Here is a 7,500-nt window from a genome sequence, read left to right as displayed (position 1 = left end):
ATCGGTCTCGTGGTCATATTTAGCCTTAGATGGAGTTTACCACCCACTTAGGGCTGCACTCTCAAGCAACCCGACTCTGAGGAGAGATCCTCCCGTTATCGGCAACGGTCACTACGGGCCTGGCACCCTCTATGGGCTGTGGCCCCGTTCAAGATGGACTTGGACGCGTCGCACAATCTCGGGATGACGGATCCTCCCTAACACCACATTTCCCGGCGTCCGGTTTCGGCCGCGGGATTCAGTGCTGGGCTTTTTCCTGTTCGCTCGCCGCTACTAAGGAAATCCTAGTTAGTTTCTTTTCCTCCGCTTAATAATATGCTTAAATTCAGCGGGTAGTCTCACCTGCTCTGAGGTCGCAAATATAAATTTGCCTTTATTTTGTCAGACGATAATTACACGTATTCCGTTTATATGGCTGCCTCCAAACAATTTCAAACATCGATCTGACGTCGTTGCGAGAATGTTGTTGTTGTTAATTATAGTGCATAAAATATGCATATAAACAACTTTAACGTCTCGGACACGACGATCGCTTCGTTCGAAATTTAAGCGTTGTGGCTGCTTTTTAATATCGGACGTGCTACGTCTAAACCAACTTGTACCAACAAACTAATAAGAATGTCAGCCGCTATTGCGTTTTAGGATGCCGCGTTATTATTTATATTGTTTTTATTGTTGTCTACGTTGCATAATATTTTATTATGACAACCGACAATCAATTAACAATTATAGTAACGCGTCATATTTGCACCCAACACGCTCCGACGTAATTGTCTACACAACATTGTGCGCTGTGTTTAAGACAAAAACCGAGCAGTCTTTGAAATTGACACGACCCTCAGCCAGGAGTGGTCCGGGAACAGTATATCCGAGGACCGCAATGTGCGTTCGAAATGTCGATGTTCATGTGTCCTGCAGTTCACAAGTTGACGCGCAATTAGCTGCGTTCTTCATCGACCCACGAGCCAAGTGATCCACCGTTCAGGGTAATCTTTTCAAACAAATTTAAAATATTATTACATAACGCACCGTTCCACATCGAAATCGTTTCATCATCACACAACAACAAAAATAACTACTTAAGGTTATTACAATTGTGATGTATATGTGAGAAACGGACCAATCGAAAGAAACGTTCGGCGTTATATTTTATAATATTTTATTTAATTAAAGTGGCATTTGTTTCTACTTATCGAAAAGAGTATGCAGTTATAGTTTAAGTTTACATAAAGAATAACCCGATGATATTAACGTTTTATAAATACGTATATATATCTATTAGGTTTTTTTTCTCTATCAACTTTGTCTATAAAACTCTGCTCCTTTTGCGATAAGCATTATGTATATTTATTAAATAGAAAATATGTCGAAAAACCAGACGTTTTCTTCAAACAAACGCCACAGCTACAAACTTAATCACAACAATATTTACCAAACAATACAATTGTAGGGTGTTTTGTGTGATACGTCGTTTGGTGGGCATTCTAAGAACGTCCGTCGACATAAAAACGAATCAAAAGAAAAGCACAGGCAGTGCAAAACGTTCCTTCGTCAGTCGGGCGTATATCATTTAAAACCCACAGAATCTAAAAAAGTTAATAAACTTTTTTATTTAGATTCCTACGGTTCGTCGCGTCGTTAAAGTAAATTATTACTTCGACGCATGCGGAACCCAGGTACCCGAAAACCGTAAGCCTAAGCGTTTTTTTCCAAACATCACTCACTATCGATAAAGTAAATTGATTTTATGTATTTATAAATGTGCGTTTGTATGTATAGTAGTATAGTAGTAGTATATTTTGTTATTGGTTGTTTCGAGCTTTTTATTGTTATAAAACGTTTTTGTAGTCTTGTACATAAAGTACAGACGAATAGACAGCCCCTTTTATTTATTAATAAACTCCAACCATTTACAAATTAAATTACAACTACAACATCTCTTTTACACATTAATTATACACCATCTTTATTTTCTTTTTTCCGAAGCGAATACGATGAAGAAAATACGCAAAGACTGGCTTACAAAACCGTAAGCCTAAGCGTTTATTTTTCAAACATCACTCACCATCGGTTAAGTAAAATGATGGTATGTATAAATGTGTATTTGTATGTACAGTAGCGTATTAATTTTGTTGTTGGTTGTTTCGAGTTTATTTATTATTATGGTTTGTATGTATAAAGTTTTAGTCTTGTACATAAAGTACAGACGAATAGACAGCCCCTTTTATTTATTAATAAACTCCAACCATTTACAAATTAAATTACAACTACAACATCTCTTTTACACATTAATTATACACCATCTTTATTTTCTTTTTTCCGAAGCGAATACGATGAAGAAAATACGCAAAGACTGGCTTACAAAACCGTAAGCCTAAGCGTTTATTTTTCAAACATCACTCACCATCGGTTAAGTAAAATGATGGTATGTATAAATGTGTATTTGTATGTACAGTAGCGTATTAATTTTGTTGTTGGTTGTTTCGAGTTTATTTATTATTATGGTTTGTATGTATAAAGTTTTAGTCGTGTACATAAAGTACGATCGTATTGGCAGACACCATTATTATTCATTCATTCATTCTTGTTTGTTATTATAAATAACTCCAACCATATACAAATACTACAACAACAACAACAACATCTCTTGCACATTAATTATACACCACCACTGTGTATTAGTACTTTTTTTCGAAGCGAATACGATGATGGAAATACGCTAAGACCGGCACTGCGAAAGCAATAATAAAACGTTAGCACATAACCATCTTTCGACAATATTGATTCGTGTTAATGTTCGAAAAAATTCTTTGAAAACGTCGTTTACGGCACGTTTACAATCGATTTATAAAATAAATCGAAAAACGTAACAACAGATCCGCTTAATGCAAGACGACCCGTTGTTGCTTTTCCGTTCGACGCATAATAAAGAATTTTGTATGAGAATTGATCATCATACGAATAGTGTATGTATGTGTGTTTTTTGTTGATCAGCACAGACAAAATGTGTGTGTATGTGTGACAACTAAACAACAACATTTACACGTTAATGATCCTTCCGCAGGTTCACCTACGGAAACCTTGTTACGACTTTTACTTCCTCTAAATGATCAAGTTTGGTCATCTTCCCAGCAACATCGGCAACGTCGAAACGCCACCGCGCACCGGTCCGAAGACCTCACTAAATCATTCAATCGGTAGTAGCGACGGGCGGTGTGTACAAAGGGCAGGGACGTAATCAACGCGAGCTTATGACTCGCGCTTACTGGGAATTCCTCGTTCATGGGGAACAATTGCAAGCCCCAATCCCTAGCACGAAGGAGGTTCAGCGGGTTACCCGGACCGCTCGGTCAGGGAGGACACGCTGATTCCTTCAGTGTAGCGCGCGTGCGGCCCAGAACATCTAAGGGCATCACAGACCTGTTATTGCTCAATCTCGTGCGGCTAGAAGCCGCCTGTCCCTCTAAGAAGAATTGTTTGTACGCCGACAGTAAAAACCGCACATAGAGACCGGGCGAACCCGGCTCCAGCCGGCATTTGGGATGTCGAAATACGCCTATTTAGCAGGCTAGAGTCTCGTTCGTTATCGGAATTAACCAGACAAATCGCTCCACCAACTAAGAACGGCCATGCACCACCACCCACCGAATCAAGAAAGAGCTCTCAATCTGTCAATCCTTCCGGTGTCCGGGCCTGGTGAGGTTTCCCGTGTTGAGTCAAATTAAGCCGCAGGCTCCACTCCTGGTGGTGCCCTTCCGTCAATTCCTTTAAGTTTCAGCTTTGCAACCATACTTCCCCCGGAACCCAAAAGCTTTGGTTTCCCGGAAGCTGCCCGCCGAGTCATCGGAGGAACGTCGGCGGATCGCTAGCTGGCATCGTTTATGGTTAGAACTAGGGCGGTATCTGATCGCCTTCGAACCTCTAACTTTCGTTCTTGATCAATGAAAGCGTTTTTGGCAAATGCTTTCGCTTCTGTCCGTCTTGCGACGATCCAAGAATTTCACCTCTAACGTCGCAATACGAATGCCCCCATCCGTTCCTATTAATCATTACCTCGGGGTTCCGAAAACCAACAAAATAGAACCGAGGTCCTATTCCATTATTCCATGCACACAGTATTCAGGCGAAGTTTTAGCCTGCTTTAAGCACTCTAATTTGTTCAAAGTAAACGTGCCGGCCCACCTCGACACTCAATGAAGAGCACCGCGGCGGGATTGAGTTGGGCCGCCCTCTCGAGCTAAGCCCACCGGCAGGACGTCCCGCGAAACGCCAGTTAACACCGCGAACGATGAACCGGCGGCGCGGGACACAAATTCGACTACGAGCTTTTTAACCGCAACAACTTTAATATACGCTATTGGAGCTGGAATTACCGCGGCTGCTGGCACCAGACTTGCCCTCCAATTGATCCTCGTTAAAGGGTTTAGAGTGTACTCATTCCGATTACGGGGCCTCGGATGAGTCCCGTATCGTTATTTTTCGTCACTACCTCCCCGTGCCGGGAGTGGGTAATTTGCGCGCCTGCTGCCTTCCTTGGATGTGGTAGCCGTTTCTCAGGCTCCCTCTCCGGAATCGAACCCTGATTCCCCGTTACCCGTTACAACCATGGTAGGCGCAGAACCTACCATCGACAGTTGATAAGGCAGACATTTGAAAGATGCGTCGCCGGTGCGAGACCGTGCGATCAGCGTAAAGTTATTCAGATTCACCAAGTTGTACGATGACGGCGAAACCGCCACCGATTGGTTTTGATCTAATAAAAGCGCTCCTTCCGTCTCCGGTCGGAGCTCTGTTTGCATGTATTAGCTCTAGAATTACCACAGTTATCCAAGTAAATGTGGGTACGATCTAAGGAACCATAACTGATTTAATGAGCCTTTCGCGGTTTCACCTTAATTTGGCTTGTACTGAGACATGCATGGCTTAATCTTTGAGACAAGCATATGACTACTGGCAGGATCAACCAGGGAACTGTGTTTTTGTGTTTTTTGAGACAGACGAGAGAATAAAATACTCATCATCATCGTTTATAAAGATGAAGAATATGCGCGTTTGTGCGAAACAATCTAACATATAAGAAAGTAACGCCACGCTGTTTCTTCTTTTCTTCGTACGATATAGAGATAAATGTATCGTCATCATCGTCGTCGTAGTCGTTAAACACCACAACACATATATCGGTCAATAAAGGCATAATAATAATATTTATAATATTATTTTTTACCTTTGCCGATTTAAAAGTTCAAACATTCTCTTCACTCTTCGCAAGATTGAATGCGACGTGAATTTATGAAATTCTTTCGAATCCATAAACGTTACGAATATTATATAAATATTCTCGCTCGGATATTAGAGAGTTGACGCATTTATTATTTTTGTTTGTTTAAATCACAAACATTTGTTAGTTCAACAAAGTTTGATTGCATAAGGACCGCCAACGTAAGAGAATACGTTTTGCCGCATCCGCAATCTCGCTGTGGGGAACTGGGCGAGCCACAAAATCACAAAATAAAGCAATCTCGCAAGCAAAGCCCTATTCGAATTCGATAGCGGAAATGTGCGATAAACGTCGATAAATTGGAAGCAAATGCAGAACGTATACATAATCGGTCGTTTTGTCGTCGTCATTTATGATAAACTTCGACTAAACCGTTACACCGTTCATATCGCCTCACTCAACGCATCGACACACACCACTACCATATGTATACCAGCGCGACACCGATCGAGGCAGCCGCTCGGTATTGGATGTGCGCACCGCTCCACTGACATAGCTCCACAGGCGACGTCTACCGAAGCGCACAGCTCTATAACTATAAGGCATACACACAAAAGGGAGAAAATATTTTAAATATTGATAATATTAAAAAGTCATATTTTATATTTAAACCATTATAAAATTTAATTATAAAAACGTTTGTTTTAAAAAAAATAATTAATTAATAAAAACAAAATTATTTTAAGCGCCGTACTTCGTAAACGTCGTACTTCGTTCGTCGTATGTGCAAAGTCAAATGAATGCTGTAGTTAGTCGCAGTTGGAACGTCTGAATGTCGTACAACGTAACAATAATTTTGAGTGCCCTAATGTGTAGACGTCGTACTTCGCGAACGTCGCACTTCGTAAACGACGTACTTCGTGAACGTCGCACTTCGTAAACGACGTACCTCGTGAACGTCGCACTTCGTAAACGACGTACTTCGTAAACGTCGCACTTCGTAAACGACGTACTTCGTGAACGTCGTACTTCGTAAAGGTTATGCAATATTAATACACATTTGGTGTATTGCAAGTTGCATTTTAATAAATATTATGCATTTTTATGTTTTAATTTAATATCTAGGCCAAAATACTATGTTTATTTAATTGTTAAATGTGTACGTTTATTTATAGATACGTAATTTACATCAAAATTTGTTTTTTTTTTATTATATGCAAACTACAAATAAAACATTTAATATTTTTAAACGTCGTACTTCGTGTAAGTTATGCAATATTGATACAAATTTAGTGTATTGCGGGTCGCAATAATATTAATTTATATTTGAACGTAGTACTTCGTGAAGGTTATGCAACATCAGTACACATTAAGTGTATTGCAGGTTGCATTATTATTAATTTATGTTTTCTCACTTTTTACCTTCATATAAAAAAAAATTTAATATTTTTGGACGTCGTACTTCGTAACAGTTATGCAATATTGATGCACATCTGTTGTGCTGCGGGTTGCATTTTATAAATTTAATGTATTCTTATGATTTACTTTAATGTCTAGGCAAAAAAACATTTTTGATTAGTTGCTGAATGTTTACATTTATTTACAGATACGTAACTTGCAAAAAAATTTGCTGTTTTTTTATTATATACAACACAAATAAAATTCTTTAATATTCTTGAACGTCGTACTTCGTGTAGGTTATGCAATATTGATACAAATTTAGTGTATTGCGAGTCACAATAATATTAATTTATACTTGAACGTAGTACTTCGTAAAGGTTATGCAAGATCAGTACATATTAAGTGTATTGCAGGTTGCATTATTATTAATTTATGTTTTCTCACTTTTAACCTCAATATAAAAAAAAATTAATATTTTTGGACGTCGTACTTCGTGAAGGTTATGCAATATTAATGCACATCTAGTGTGCTGCGGGTTGCATTTTATAAATTTAATGTATTTTTATGTTTTACTTTAATATCTAGGCAAAAAAAACAATTTTGATTAGTTGCTAAATGTTTACATTTATTTACAGATACGTAATTTGCAAAAAAATTTGCTGTTTTTTCATTATATACAACACAAATAAAATTCTTTAGTATTCTTGAACGTCGTACTTCGTGTAGGTTATGCAATTTTAATACACAATTAGTGTATTGTGGGTTGCATTATTATTATTTATTGTTTACGTTTTACTTCATCACTTTGTGAACGTCGTACTTCGTTTGTACTATGAACGCTGCATTTCGTCGCAGTCGGCAGCACGTGCGAATAAACGTCG

At 38.8% G+C, this 7,500-nt stretch overlaps 3 non-coding genes across 3 annotated transcripts in view; all 3 read right to left on the bottom strand.

The window, feature by feature from the left end:
• LOC135267518 (large subunit ribosomal RNA) overlaps nt 1-356 on the bottom strand; it is a 4,038-nt gene extending 3,682 nt beyond the window's left edge. The window contains exon 1 of the ribosomal RNA XR_010335936.1: nt 1-356. This exon is cut by the window's left edge and continues 3,682 nt beyond it. This is a non-coding gene — a ribosomal RNA (large subunit ribosomal RNA).
• A 476-nt stretch (nt 357-832) lies between these two features.
• On the bottom strand, nt 833-989 carry LOC135267519 (5.8S ribosomal RNA). The gene has a single exon (XR_010335937.1). It is a non-coding gene; the product is annotated as a 5.8S ribosomal RNA (ribosomal RNA).
• A 2,058-nt stretch (nt 990-3,047) lies between these two features.
• Nucleotides 3,048-4,970, bottom strand: LOC135267521 (small subunit ribosomal RNA). Its single transcript, XR_010335939.1, has one exon. It is a non-coding gene; the product is annotated as a small subunit ribosomal RNA (ribosomal RNA).
• Nucleotides 4,971-7,500: the final 2,530 nt, after the last annotated feature.

This window comes from Tribolium castaneum, unplaced genomic scaffold (genome assembly GCF_031307605.1).
Source record: "Tribolium castaneum strain GA2 unplaced genomic scaffold, icTriCast1.1 ptg000048l, whole genome shotgun sequence".
Classification (NCBI taxonomy): domain Eukaryota; kingdom Metazoa; phylum Arthropoda; class Insecta; order Coleoptera; family Tenebrionidae; genus Tribolium; species Tribolium castaneum.
The sequence above is the reverse complement of the archived record's forward strand: the minus strand, read 5'-3'. Positions and strand labels throughout refer to the sequence as shown.